Genomic DNA, 15621 nt, shown 5'->3' with positions numbered 1-15621 from the left:
ACCTCTATAAAATGGAGATGCCTCTAAAGCATCAAGAAATAATACTAACAACTACACTAATAATAACAGCAAATATAAATGACATGGCAGGACTTGAATAACCCATTCAACATATAGTGAAGCAGACTTTTAATACCCTTACGTAGCTCATGTTAAGCATCCTGGCGATGCTTCAGACTTGGTGGCAACATGGCTGGCCAGCATCAACGACGCCAGAGAGAATTGATCAACTCAGCCTCTGTCCCACATGTCTCCACAAGGCGACCTTCAGACTAGCCCATGTCACGTCTACAGAGAATCTTCCAGAACCACTGCAGGCTTCCATGGCCTGGATATCTTTTACATGCTCTGGCCCATGGGTTTTAGGACAGGATCTTTTGTTCCATAATGAGATTGATTTGTCCATCTTTCACTTCAGATCTCAGATTATCTACCATCTTACTAATGCAATTGTCTCGAACCAGGGAGTGAATTTTGGATACGATGTCCTTCTGCCAAATGGGCCACTTGCTCCTCCAGCTCATCAATTCACGGATACAGCAGGAGCACAGTTCAGGGTGACAACCTTGACGCATCCCGAGCAAATACTCGACTGGCGCTCATTCTCTGCCTATAATTCACGTGGTTAAGAACTTCCTCTCCCGGTGCCCACACCTTCTTTTTCTCTTCCTTTACCGGTGCCAGTTCTCTGATTGCTTCAAAGTGCCTCCTGCTGCGATTTAGGATTTAGTTCTTCCATGAGATTCCTGATGCTCCTGTGGGGTCTGGGCCAGCGGTTGCTTCAAGTCCTCTTTCTCCAAATCCTGGAGATGCACTTCCTCTTCCTGGAAAGTCCTCTCTGTCGCCCCGCCCCCACGTGCTGCTGCTGGACCCGTTCTTCACAAAGCTGGGCGTGTCAAGCCTGTAGTTCCTGCTCCATTTCTACAAATTTCTTCCAGCACCCCTTTTGGTTCTGCTTTTTCACATTCAGATGAGCGCCTTGGTTTTCCAGCATCTGTGTTTTCAGCTTCAGAGTTCTACACTGTTGTTCTAACATAAAGAAATGTTGGAGGCTTTCAGATCCTTATGAAAAACCTCTACATATTTTGGGGTAAGGGGGTAGGGAAAAAGGGACCCTGTGGTCTTCTCACTGGGCTAAAGAGCAGTCACGTTAGGACCCCAAATCTCACAGGGCTGCGTGGTGACGTCCCTGTTCCTACATGACTTCACCTGTTGACTAGGTTCGCAACACATTTTATTCATTCTGGGTTTTGGACTTGAGGCACCTCTGGCTCCAGGGCTGTCTAGTTCATCCAAATTACATTTCCTGTTAGTTTGCAAGCCCTTATTCTTTTCCATCACTGGTCACTCTCTGAGACAAGACAGGGACATAACCCAGCCCTTCTTCAGTTACTTCATATTCATATTCGACATCCTCCTTATTTTCCAAAGGTACCCCAAGCTCGATGAGGCCCCCTTCTGGATGGCATAGACCTCTCAAGGTTCCAGACCTACTCTGTTCAGCCAAATGCCATTCAGACTCTTGTCCATAATTGTTAACTGGCCGTCACCATTCTGCTTCAAAGCACCGTGGTTTTGGCAAATTACCAATGGGGAGCTTTTTGGTCTGTGATGCCATATCCTCATCTTCGGGTCACCTCACTCTAATCCTCCAGCTGCAGCCACGCGGTGGTCACCCCCACCCTTTGTAAGAATCAACTGCGGCCGCCTGAGCAGTTTCCTGTGGCCGAAGAGTCAGGCTTCTTCAAAGCACACTACTCTGCCCCAGGCAGCCAGGGTAGGGGTCAGCACAGAGAGAGCCCTAGCCCGTCTCCTGCAGCGCCTCAGCTTCCTTGCGGCCACCAAACCCAAACAACAGCGATGTTTCTGTCTTGAATCCTCAATTTCTAGACCAGGGCCACTGGTTGGAAATTTAGGCAGTGTTTTATATTACAGAATGGAGGCCAACATCATTCTGTTCCAGGAACTCCCAGGCTTTGTTCTTAAAGCCTGCAACTGATTGGATAAGACCAACTCACCTTATCCAGGGAAGATTTATTTACCTAAAGGCAATTGTCTCGAACCAGGGAGTGAATTTTGGATACGATGTCCTTCTGCCAAATGGGCCACTTGCTCCTCCAGCTCATCAATTCACGGATACAGCAGGAGCACAGTTCAGGGTTGACCACCTGAACAAAATAACTTTATAGCAACACATGTAGGCTAGTGTTCGACCCAGCAGAGGGACACAGTAGACTAGTCAAGTTGACACAAGCACTTGTCTCACAGTTCCTTTACCTAACCAATTTTTAAAATATTGTTTTGAATATGCGATGATGTTGCAGTTTTGGTTTCAAATCAGAAAACTGAAGAGGAGGATAGTCTGTTACCATCATTCTACTGGTTCCAATGTTCTTCTCTCTTGATGCCCCAAGATTCCTTCTTTGATCATTTTGTAATGTTTGAAGAATTTTCTTTAGCCAGTCTTTAGTCTATTATTGATACATTTTAAAATTTTCTCTTATTTGAGAATGCTGTCTGAGTCTTTCAAGTCTCTTACTTGATTAATAGTAAAAGCAGACATTTTATTGTGGAACAAATAAGTTGGATGGGAAGGTGCTGAAACGGTAGAAAACCATTCAGTTTTATGGAAGGGAGAAGAGTCTGAATACAAGGGTTTCAGGAATTGACAAAGTGGCTGCCCCATGGCCTCAAAGATACAATTCTCAGGATGGCACAGAAAAGAGCATTGCTTTGTGCTTTCCACATAGAGTCACTATGGCACCTAACAGCAGCAGCAACACCAACAATAACATGGTTAATTATTATAATGAGACATGCTTCAGAATCCATATTACTCTGAAATGACTTTATTTCCCCTTTGTTTCTGAAGAATGCTTTTGCTTGATACAGAATTCACAGTTGGCTTTTAATGCCCTAATGCCACTCACCCCCCAATCCCCGCAGTCTTTAATCTCTTTGAAATGTCAGTGTCATGATAGTTTTTCCTGGCCTCTATGGCTTAAGATGAAAAATAAATCCATGGTCATTCAAATTGTTATCCTCCTATAGATAATGTGACAGGTTTCTCTGGCTGTTTTATTATTATTAAAAAACAAACCACACTTTATTGTGAATTGGTGAGAACTTTCAGAGCAGTTAATTCACCATTCAACTATTCATACACATTTTGTTTCATCTCACTGAATATAATCCTCCAATTAAAACATCATTTATCCCCCATTTTTTGCATTTATTTTTCCTCCCCCCACCCCCCCTTATCCCCCATTTTTTTCTGTTTTCTGTCTCCATTCCTTCTTCTTTCCTAGTCCTTCTGAACTTTGGCCTTAGGTACACACTGACTTTTGATTTCAAACGGCACTACTATAAGGTACAGTAAAGCATGTAACTCGCCCATGTAATTGTTCTCCTTTAGACCTGTCTACTGTTTGACCGTGCGTACAGAGACAGGGGGAAGTGAGTTTACACACAACTGTGAAGGGTGACTAAAGATCATCTTCTCAGTGGTTCCACTAGTCTCTAGGTTGGTCCATTTTTTATGAGTTTGAATTTGCTCCGCATTTCTCTCCCACTCTCTCCAGGACCTTCTAATGTGACCCCTTTCAAAAGGGTTGTATTGGTAACCGGGCACCATCTAGTTCTCCGGGTACCAGGGCCATGGAAGACTGGTATTCCCAGGGTTCATTAGTCCATTTGATTCATTGTTTCCATGCATTTCATTATCTTAACTCTTCTTTCCTCCAGCCAGAGAGAGACTTTAGATGGCAGCTCACAAGCTTTTAAGATCCTCGTCACTACTCACCATAATAGGGCACAGAACATGCCAATGGACCTTAGAGGGCCCTGAGACTGTGATCCGGGTCCTTCTGACCCAGCAACTCACTCCTTCCAAATGCTTGGTTATACTTAAGAAGTTTTTATACTTTTGTTCCCTAGATACTCTACCGTATCCATGGATAGAGTTGCAACACATAAATACAGATGTAGAAATGCCCTGTCTCAAACCATTCCTCCTCGTGTCTTCTTTTGCTTCCATTATGCTTGACTGATTTCCCCACCCCCACCTTTGTATTTTGCATTCCCCTTCAACCAAATCAACCATGTCTGCATGCTGATTAGTTACTTGTTCTTCACAAAAGAATGTTTCTTTTACTGTGAAATTTTTTCACAATAATCGTCTCATACCACATTTGTCTTTTTGTGATTGACTAATTTCATTCAGCATAATGTCCTCCAGGTTCATCCATGTTATGAACTGTTTGCAGATTTGTAACTTTTAAAACCGTTTCATTGAGATAATTCCCATGCAATATACTTCAATGATTTCAAATATGTTAAAAAGAATTGTTTAATAAACACCGCAGTCAATATTTGAACATTTTCTTCATTCTTATACTCATTGCTACACTTTCATCATTCTCCACACCCCCAACATCCCCTACTATAGCCTTAAGAAATTATTAACTAGTTACTGTATCTATAGGTTTACACATGCTGGATTTCTTATAAGAAAATTATAAAGAAAAACTACAACAATTACAACAAAATAAAGCACAGAGAAACTTCAACCCAAAAGAAAGCAGACAATAATATAAAAGAACACATTAAGAATTTGTCAAAAGGAAAAACAAATCATGTTAAATTTAGACCTAACTATTCTGCATTGATCCACTTTCTGAGGCACTCTGTCTGACGGCAAAGCTATTGATGTCTCTCAGCAATTGTCCAAAGAGGCTTAATCCCCAGGCTAAGGGAAAGGGAAGGCAGATTCTGTACACTGATTTTGGGTTTTCATTGTCATCCATATCCTTCTGCAAACTGAATTTCCAGAATTTAAATTGTAGTACAATTCCCTCGTCTGATCTTGGATTTTATTTACAATCCTGAAATCACATAGGCCGGCAGCCTTTTTCCATGTGGACTTAGCTGACATTTCTCTTAGATGACTGCTTTTTCAAAGATAAGCTTTTAAGACCCTAGATGCTATTCTTTCTGATAGCCAGGCACCATCTGATGTTTGCACCGCCGTTTGCTATAGCACCAATATCTTCAATGATCCTTTTATGAGGGTAAGCATTGAGCTGCGCCCCATCATAAGGACTAATTGATCTTAGGTTCAGGCTTATGATTACGTGTGAGCTCAAAATCCACTCATATAATCTAAGGTCTATATACACTGTTGTTCTACATTATTGGTAACATTATAAGCTTTTTGAGTGATAATATAAATATATTCTACTAATAGTATCATTAGACCAGCCAATGATATAGAGTTTGAAATACTATTGAGATAAGGGGATCTTCACATGTTGGAAAGCTTTTTTTTTTTTAACATGGGATGCTCACTTACACGTGTTAAAAAAACTTAAGTAACTGAATATTTTTAAAGAAAACTATGAGGGTTAGATATAAGACACCAAGTTCCTTAAGACTCATTCACTACAGCAGAACTATATATGCAGAGTTAACACCTGTCATAAAAAAACTCAGAAAATATGACAATGGCAGATGCAGGGCAGTCTAAAATTGCTTATTGTTAGGCAACTTCAAAAGTGAGAGGTTTGAACTGAAATCGAATGGCCTCCAAATCCCTGAATTTGGTGTCCAAGAGCTCCTCTTTTACTCTCACTGGGCATTACAACTGTGAATCCAGAGTGGAAAATCAGATCCTTTAATCTCCAACATGTGTATTTAAGATAAAGGCTGGCTCACGTAGTGGGATCATTTTGATATGGCCTATGTAGTAGGTTGTACACCTTGAGAAGACAAAATCTAAAATGTAGGTTGTCTATTGTATGGGGCCTGGGTCACCAAGGACTGAAAAGAAACTTGGATAAAAATATATGATTAGCCAGATAACACAGGGTGGATTCTCCCCTGGGGGTTCCCCAAAAGCAATGCCCACCATTTTCCTCAAGAACAAGCACCCTCCACCCTGACGCTACTCCCTGAAAGAAGTGAAACCACCTCCCTGTCCTCTTGGTCATGAATCTCCAGTCACGTGTACCTGAATAACATTGTAGGGTGCCCACCCATTTAACGTGATCATAGAGTGTTGCTGCATGGCCTGTATGACTTGATCATCTCACAGTCCTCTCCCCAAATTATAAACCATCCCAATCTCAGGTGAGGCTTCCACTGGAGAAGTGTTCTTTAAGAGGTGTGTATAAGAGGTGTGATAAATGTTAGACGCGTTAGACAGACATCCCATTGGGCCTGATGGAGTGACTGCACAAACCGAGGGTCACTGTCTTTGCCTTGGTGTGGTCCTGATACTAGTGGTCTCATCTGATACCTGTCAGTTTGTGATTGACCAACTTCCTCAGCATCGTGTTCTCCATGTCTGACCGTGTGAAGAAGTGCTTCATGGTTTCCTCATTGTTTTCCACTGATGCATAGTCCTCCATTGTGTGTATGTACCATCGTTTCCTTACCCATTGGGCTACTGATAGGCTTATGTGCTATTTCAAACATCTTGCTGTTGTCTCTGTTGTGTTTTTTCTAAAGATTTTTATTTCTGGTCTGTGGGCTCTCTTTTTACTTTTTTGATGAAAAATTTTGACGTACACAAGAGCCTTAAAATTATTCTTTAATATTGTGTGCATGTTTCATTGTGCATGTATCATAGTTTGTCTATCGATTCTTCCCCGACAAGCATTTAGATCGTTTCTGCCTCTTCCCTATTGTACAATGAATGGTGGTGTCTTACAGCTCTTGTTTCTGCAGGATATGCACCGAGTAGGAGGATTTCTGGGTCACATGGTCTTTTTATTTGCAACTTTTGAGCAGTGCCATCCTATTTTACAGTCTCACCGGCAGCACAGCAGGGTTCTAGCTTCTCCACAGCCTTCCTACCATTTCGTTGTTTTCTGTTTTCTATTGACCTTTGCTCTCAATGCTGGGGTGAGAGGATGTCTCCTTGGAGTTCGGTTGCCTCTCTGGTGGGTCACAGAAAGGAGCCGTGCTGGCATAGTGGGCCATGCACAGAGCTCCTGACCCAGTTGCTCCTTGAGAAAAAGATGAAGTTGGCTGCCTTGGTAACGATGTGAAGTATCCGAAACACCAAGGAGCAGTTTCATTTTGTTCTATCCTATTGGGTCATTATGAGTCGGAATTGACTAGATGGCAGTGGTGGTTTTTGGGAGGGGTACTGGTGGTTCTACAGGTTAGGAATTGGTCTGCTAAGTGCAAACTTAGCACTTCAAACCCACCAGCTGCTTCCTGGGAGAATGATGTGGCCGTTTGCTCCTGCGATGACTTAGAGTCTTAGAAACTGTTTTGTTATGAGGCAAAATGGACTTACTACCAATGGGCTTGAGATTCATGGCGAATGATTATAGTACATTTCTTCATACTTTGTTGTCTACCTGAACGAGTCCTTTGGTGAAATGACTGCTCATGTCCTTTCTCATTTCTCAATTGGAGCATTTGTCTTTTTCTAGTTGAGTTAAAATTTTCTATAAAGTTTAGAGATTAGTCCCTTGCCTAAAATATCATTGTATCTGAGTGCCTTTAAGATTTTTACTATGTCTGTAGTGTTTAGAAGTTCAACCTTCAGGTATGTTGGTTTGCTTCTCTGTGTTCATCCTGTTCGGGTTTTGCTTAGCTCCTTGTGTCTGTGGGTTTATGCTTTCCATCAAATTTGGAAGGTTATCTCATCATTTTTTGAATGCGCTTCCAATCCCACTTTTCTTCTTTGCTCTTTCAGCACACCGATCTTAATCTTGGATCTATAGTTATAATTCCTTGGGTCCTTGAGGCTCTGTTCATTTTATTCTAACGTGTTTTTCCTGTGTTGTTCAGAATTAGTCAATTTTATTGATCTGGCTTTAAGTTCACCGATTCTATCCTCTGTCATCACCACTCTACAATTGAACCTACCCAGTTCAATACAATTTTTCTCTTCTTTGAGATTATATTTGGTTCTTTAATTTCTATATATGTCATTGAGATTTTCTACACTTTCCTTTGTTTAAAGAGATTTTATAGCTCTTTGTTGAAGAATTTTTGTGATAGTTGCTTTAAAATCCTTATCAGATATTTCTAACACCTACTTCATCTCAGTGCTGTTATCAGTTAATTGTATTTTCTTATGTAAATAGTGTTTTTTTCCAAGTTTTTGACATGATGGATGCTTTTCAACTGTACATTGGTACTTTGTTTATTATGTTGGGAATTTCAGGGAGCTATTTGCTTAAAAAAGTTTTTTCCCCCCAGTGGCTGCCACTCTTTTTAGATTCATTATGCAGGCTCTGGTCTACTTTTGTTGCTTGCATCCAGTGACATCTCCGTTTTTAGAGTTGTGGGATGCTTAGTTTCGCTTGGTTTCTCTTTTGAGGGTGGGGCTCCCATTAGTGTTTTCTGGTGCTGCAGGAGCTGTTGGGAGGGGCGTCTCCACACCAGCTCTTCTGTTGCTTTTCTGTGGAAGGTGGGTTATGGGGATCAAGAGCACTTGTGGCGCTAAGACCTGATTGTGGATTCCTGATGTCTGTGGGGAATGGAATCCACTTTTAGTGTGTACATTACTCAAGTGCTGGGTCTTTTTTGTTTTCTCTGAGTGTTTAGGATGGTGCTTATTGCATACTTGTTCATTAATACACGTCTTTAAATGATTAAATCCTTAGTTCATAGCCTTCCCTTTCCAGCGGTGAGGTGCAAATCTGATGGATAATGATTATTCTGCATGCTAGATGATGGACTACTTTTCTTCTGCGAAATTGGAAATTGGAATGAGGTGCAGAAGGTTTCATGAATGTGGTTGCAATTTGCAAAGTATATACACAAAAGGTGCGAAGCAGTGACTGCCTGCCAGATCTTCCGGAAAGTCATCTGCAGAGAAAAGGAGCAGAGTACAACACATTTGCTGAGATACAGACGCAAAGGGCTCAGGAGAGCACGGGGCGTTCTTCAGTTCTTCACAACCCCAGCCCTACCCCGTGCCCTGGCGCTGCAGAAAACCCCTTTCTCCATACAATCGTTTCCTTTTGTGCTTCTGGGAACACAAGCTTCAGTTTATGGCTACGGAGTTGTCCTCCAAGCATCATGTGTTTCAACAAAATGGTGAATTAGTTGAGCGATTATTTTATGTATTTAACAGGGCTGAACTTTGCATAGAAACCATCAGAAAATTTTACGTCTACACATTACGAGTGGCTAACTGGAATAAAACCTAAATTCTTACTTGAGGATTGCTGCCTGTTATTTTTTCTCGATTACACGCTGGGTATCATTATTTCCCTGTGTTTTACGTCCTTCTGGTAGGGAAAGAATCATGCACTTGCGCTATGGGGTAACCATTCGCTATTGGGGAAAAGACTCCCTTGGCTATTGATCTCTCACGAACCACTGACATTTTGAGTCAGAGACTTTAGAAGAAGAATTTACTATCAAAAGACCCTTTTTTTTTTCATGTAAGTTGTACGAGTCTCCTCGGTAGGAACACAGCACAACGCTGAAGACGGAAAACTTGTGCAGTGTCTGCTTTTCCAGGAGGAAGCAATCTGGCACCCCCAATCCCCCTTTGCCACAGCGCTTAAAAAATGCAAGCCGAGAGACAAAAAGGAGATGAAAAATATGGTCTTTAAACGAAATTGGCTTAACGAACTAATTTCTGAATGTTCAATCATATTTTCAGGTAGCTGAGTTTTGTGGGGTGGGGTGTGTGTGTGTGTGTGTGTGTGTGTGTGTGTGTGTATGTGGTAGGCTTTGGTCCCAAGGAGCATTTTAAGTCAGATAAGAGGAAAAAAGTAGATAAACACTGCTGGTTAATTGCAGAGGCAATATACAGTGAACATCAATTACGACAGGAGGCTTTGGAATCAGGGAAAGATAATTTTAAAGAGAGCTGTTGTTTTTCTTAATTACAGAGTATGAACAAGGCCAATTCACTGCTCTCCCCAACCATAGATGAACGAATCTCAATAGCAGATTATTCAGAACTAGAACTTTGTCATCAGTTTTATTCATCAGCAAAACCAAAGAAACAATCGCAGGATGTTGTCTGTTATTTAGCGTGGACGGCTTTTATTGCTTTATGTCCTTGCCTGACATTCCTCCTTGTTTGTCGCCATTAAATGCTTGGCTTTTAGTCACACAGTGCGGTGCCAAATAAGTAAATGCACAGGAGTTTATGTTGTATTCCTTAGAGGGTTACTGCAATGTCACCGCTTGCTAAGACACTTGGTCAACACTGCCCACCAAGTTGAATATAATGCACCCCACATAACACAAGGCCAAGTTGATTAGTGTGAGAAACTAAATAAGCAATTAGTTGTGCAAAAAGTAATATTGAGAATTGTTTGGCAGACTAATTCTGTTAGTGACTTCATTTTTCACAGATGTAATAAAGTCTTATAATGTTATATGATGATAAAATACTTAAAGTGTCTTTTTCTTTTACAATTTGTCCCAAAGTAAGGCAAATGCTTTTCTTGGGATTGCATGCGCTTCTTTCTCACATAAATTGGTTTATTTTCTGTTAATAGAACAAAGCAACTAATGTGGGCAAGGTAATTATTCTGCTGTCATTTTCTAAATCACTTTAATGTGACTCGCAGAGCATGACTTCCATAGATCATTTATTTGCCTAGCAATAATACTTTGGAAGGAGATAAGCCAGATTTCCTTCTGTGCTTTTATAATTCATAAACACAATTTGGTGATGATAAGATTGGATGATTCTGTAAGTCACTTTGGCTATCTTTTTCTAACCGTATGATGAACCTCATTTCGAATATCTTTCAAATCTTTCCGCAAAATATTTTACTTTGGGCAGACATTTCTGGATACAGCATGAACAGCTTTCTTCTGAATGTGGTTGCTGTGTGATAGAGGCTGTTGGGCACCTAATTGTCATTTTTCCTCCCTGGATTATGGCAGATTTTATGTCAACCTGCACTTGTGTAGGGGTGGAACCCCACCTGTCAATCAGGTCACAGCCTGATGATTCCTCCTTTTTAGAAGAGAGTGACTGTGGATCCCTCCCTTATCTCTCTGCTCTGTTTCCTTCCTGCTTGTCAGGACTCTGTGTCTGCCTCCTGGGGAGACCCCAGGTAGGCCGCCTGACCCTGAGAGCTATTGGTGCCCTGCCATGCTTCCACTGACCTTGGATCCATTTGGCTCTGTCCCCATCTCCCTGTGATCTTCCTGCATCTTCTTTCCTCTTTCTGCATCATTGACCTGTAGCTATGTGCCTGTACCAGCTACACTCATTCTAATAAGGTCTACATACCGCTCTTAAGTTTTCTTACCTGTAAAATCAAAATAACTGAATTATAGACATGGTGAAGTTTGACTCCTCATGTGACAAGTTTCACAGAAGTGCATATAAAAATTGCTTTGCTTTTAATGTATTTTTATTTGCTAGACTGCATCAGATGGCTTACATTCTATGATTGACTAGTTTCCATATTATCAGTATGTTAGACAGGGTTCTCTAGAGAAACAAACCCAGGACACTTATGATTTTATATATATATATAATACATATATGTATATACATATATAATACATATATGTATATGTGTGTGTATACACACACACACATACACACACAAATAAACAGCTATTTAGTCTACAGAGCAGTACAAATACCTCAGTGCAACTCACTTAATACACTGGCAGTCCTTCAAGTCTTGAGGGCTGCCGGGTGCAAGTCAAAGAAGCAGACAGCTGAGTCCTCTGTAGGGCAATTCAGGGAATCCAGCCACCAGCAGCAAACATTGAGGCAGGTCACCAAGAGTCAGCCAGATGATGTAATCTCACAGTCCCCAGCTCAAACGGTGTATACTCTAGTAGCGTGGTGAAGCAGGTCTTTGAAGGAACCTCAAACTACAGTGACATAGCCACGTGTTAGGTGTCCCACAGGTAGTGTGCTTGCCAGTTGAGGAAGAGAACCAGCTAAGACAGCCGCACAGTGGTCTGATTACCAAAGAGCAAGAGACAAGAAAGTCGAGGCTCACCAAGCCATTTATCTTCTCGCCTTTCTATTAATCCCACATGTGTTCATTGGCCAGGTTCACAAAATAAACCTACCTCTGACAATCAATAAATAATCGAGTGTAGACACTTTGGAGTATTGCTATATCTATTGATTTGACTTGTGTGGTGTTGAATATTCTTATAAAGCTACTTATGACTGTTCATTATCCTGTAGGATTAGTTCTGTGTTTTATGATGTCACAAATTCATTTGCTTAGAGCTAATAGACAGGAATACAGATTTTAACTCCACACTATGAGCAAAGTTGGCAGTTCAAACCCACCAGCCATTCCTTGGGAGAGAGATGAGGCTGCCTGCCCCCTCCCATAAAGATTTACAGTCCCAGAAACACATTATAGGATCCCTATGAGTCAGAATCCAACCCACTCAATGGGAATGGGTTTGGTTTAGTTTTAAACATTGTGTTGTTGTCATTAGGTACTGTTGAATTAGTTCAGACTGGCAATGTCCCAGTGTACAACAGAACAAAATATGGCCCAATCCTGTGCCACACTCACAATTGTTACTGTTGAGAGTGTATTAGTCTGGGCTGACTAGAGAAACATATTCATAGACATGCATGTGTGTATAAGAAATAACTTTATATAAAAGAGTAATTGGACATTAAGAAAACATCCCAGTCCAGTCCAGATCAAATTCATATGTCCAATATTAGACCAAATGTCTGATACCAATCTATAAATTCCTCTTCAGACTCATGAAACACATGCAATGACCTGAATGCAGGAAGGTCACAGGCCAGTGAGTGGAAAGTCTTGTGGATCCAATGGTGGTGGAAACATCTCAGCACTGGTGTGGGTCTCCACGTGGCTCCTCCAGCTCCAGGGCTCTAGCAGAGTTCTATGTGTTTTTTCATCAGGAATGCTAAGCAGAGAATCTGTCTATCGGGCCACCAATGAGCTATTTATCTCCTTCAAGCCTCTAAATGAGGTCATCTAGCTGTAACAGGATTGACAGGCTAGATTCCACCCCTTCCCTAATTGACAGGAGATTGTGTAACTGTCACAGAGAGTCTGTCTCCTTTTTTGCTTTGCATAGCATGCTGTTCTTTTCCAGGGACTGGTACCAAGTGATAATGTCCAAAGGACATAAGATGCCCATGTATTTTGCAGGTTCTAGTTTGAGCACTAAAACCTACATATTAATGCTAGAAAAGAATTAGTTTCTAGAGGCTAAATATTTTTTGAATCAATCTATACCATTCCCCCGTCTATTCACTAAAAGGACTAAAGAAAAAAAAAACCAAGCCTCTCGTTGCAATATGGAAGTATTCTAAGGACACAATATTGAATGATGCAGGAAGCATAAGAAGAAGATGGAAAGAATACACAGGGCAATCATACCCCAAAGAGCTAGTTGTCCTTCAAGTATTTCAAGAGACAGCATATAAATAAGAACCAATGGTACTAAAGGAAGATGTTCCAGCTGCACTGAAAACACAAGCCAGAAGCAAGGCTCCAGGAATTGATGGAATGCCTACTGAAATGTTTCAACAAGCCGATAAAGCACTGGAAGCACTAGCTTATCTCTGCTAGGAAATTTGGAAGACAGCTATTCGGCCAATTGACTGGAAGAGATCCATGTTTGAACCCATTGAAAAGAAAGGTGACCCAACAGAATGCTAAAATTGTAGAATGATATCATCAACATCACATGTAACTAACATTTTGCAGAAGATCAACCAACAACACATGCAGTAGTACATTGAAAGAGGAAGTCAGGGAACGAGGGATGCCATTGGTGATGTCAGATGAATATTGACTGAAAGCAGCGACTAACAGAAAGATGTGCACTTGAGTTTCATTGTCTATGCAAGAATGGGCATTCCAGATCCCTTCATTGTGCTAGTGTACAATTTGTACATGGATCAGGAGCCAGTTGTGCAAGCCAAACAAGGAAATACTGCATGGCTTAGAACCAGGGAAGGCGTGTGTTGACTGTATCCTCTCATCATCATACTAGTCCAATGTGCATGCTGAGTAAATAATCACAGAAGCTGGAGTATATGAAGAAGAACGTGGCATCAAGATTGGAGGACAGCTTATTAATGACTTTGATATACAGATGGCACAATCTTGCTTGCCAAAAATGAGGAGGACTTGAAGTACTTGATGAAGATTAAGGACTTCAGCCTTAAGTATGGGTTACAAATCAATGTAAAGAAGACTAAATCCTAAATGGACTGATAGGTAACATCATGATACACAGAGAAAAGATGAAGTTGTTGAGCATTTTAGCTTGCTGAGATCCATAATCAATGCTCATGGAAGCAGTAGTGAAGATATCAAAAGATGCATTGCATTGCATAAGTTTACTACACAAAACCCCTTTAAGTGTTGAAAAGCAAGGATGTTATTTTGAAGACTAAAGTGTGCCTGACCCATGCCATGGTATTTTCTTTTCTTTTTAAAATCATTTTATTAGGAGCTTATGCGACTCTTATCACAATCCATACATACATCAGATTTGTACATTTATTGCCCTCATCATTCTCAAAACATTTGCTCCCCACCTAAACCCCTGGCATCAGCTCCTCATTTTCTCCCTCCCTCCCCGCTCCCCTCCCTCATGAACCCTTGATAATCTATAAATTATTATTTTGTCATATCCGACGTCTCTCATCACTCACTTTTCTGTTGTCCTTCCCCCAGGGAGGAGGTCACATGTAGATCCTTGTAATCGATGCCCTCCTTCCAACCCACCCTCCCGCTGCCCTCTCAGTATCACCACTCACACCACTGGTCCTCAAGGGATCACCTACCCTGGATTACCTGTGTTTCTAGTTCCTATCTGTATCAGTGTACATCCACTGGTCTAGCCAGATTTATAAGGTAGAATTGGGATCATGATAGTGGAGGATCAGGAAGCATTTAGGAACTAGGGGAAATTTGTGTGTTTCATCATTGCTATATCGCACCCTGACTCGTTCGTCTCCTCCCCGAGACCCTTCTGTAAGGGGATGTCCAGTGGCCTACAAATGAGTTTTGGGTCTCCACTCTGCACCCCCGCCCCCCAATTCACTATGATAAGATATTTTGTTCTGATGATGCCTGATACCTGATCCTATTGACACCTCGTGGTCACACAGGCTGGTGTGATTCTTCATCTGGGCTTTGTTGCTTCAGAGCTAGATGGCCGCTTGTTTACCTTCAAGCCTTTAAGACCCCAGACACTATATCTTTTGATAGCTGGCACCATCAGCTTTCTTTGCCACATTTGCTTATGCACCCATTTGCCTTCAGCGATTGTATCATGAAGGTGAGCACACAATTATATGTTTATTTTTGTTCTTTGATGTCTGACAACTGATCCCTTTGGCATCTTGTGATCACACAGGCTGGTTTGCTTCTTCCATGTGAACTCATGGTATTTTCAATTGCCTCATATGCATGTGAAAATTGGACATTGATTAAGGAAAATATAAGAAGAATCAAAGCAGTTGAATTATGGTGCTGGAAAAGAATATTGAAAGTCCCATGGACTGTCAAAATGACAAACAAATCTGTTTCAGAAGAAGTACAGCAGAATGCTTTTCAAGGGCAAAGGTGATGAGCTTTAGTCTCATGTACTTTGGACATGTTATCAGAAGATATTGTTAGTTCTTGGAGAGGGACATCATGC

At 41.2% G+C, this 15621-nt stretch overlaps 1 pseudogene; it reads right to left on the bottom strand.

Moving 5' to 3' along the window:
• Nucleotides 1-362: 362 nt before the first annotated feature.
• LOC142440106 (E3 ubiquitin-protein ligase RNF8 pseudogene) lies at nucleotides 363-7325 on the bottom strand (annotated as a pseudogene).
• Between the last annotated feature and the right edge of the window lie 8296 nt (nucleotides 7326-15621).

This window comes from Tenrec ecaudatus, chromosome 2 (assembly GCF_050624435.1).
Source record: "Tenrec ecaudatus isolate mTenEca1 chromosome 2, mTenEca1.hap1, whole genome shotgun sequence".
Lineage (NCBI taxonomy): Eukaryota > Metazoa > Chordata > Mammalia > Afrosoricida > Tenrecidae > Tenrec > Tenrec ecaudatus.
This window is presented reverse-complemented; position numbering and strand designations above follow the sequence as displayed.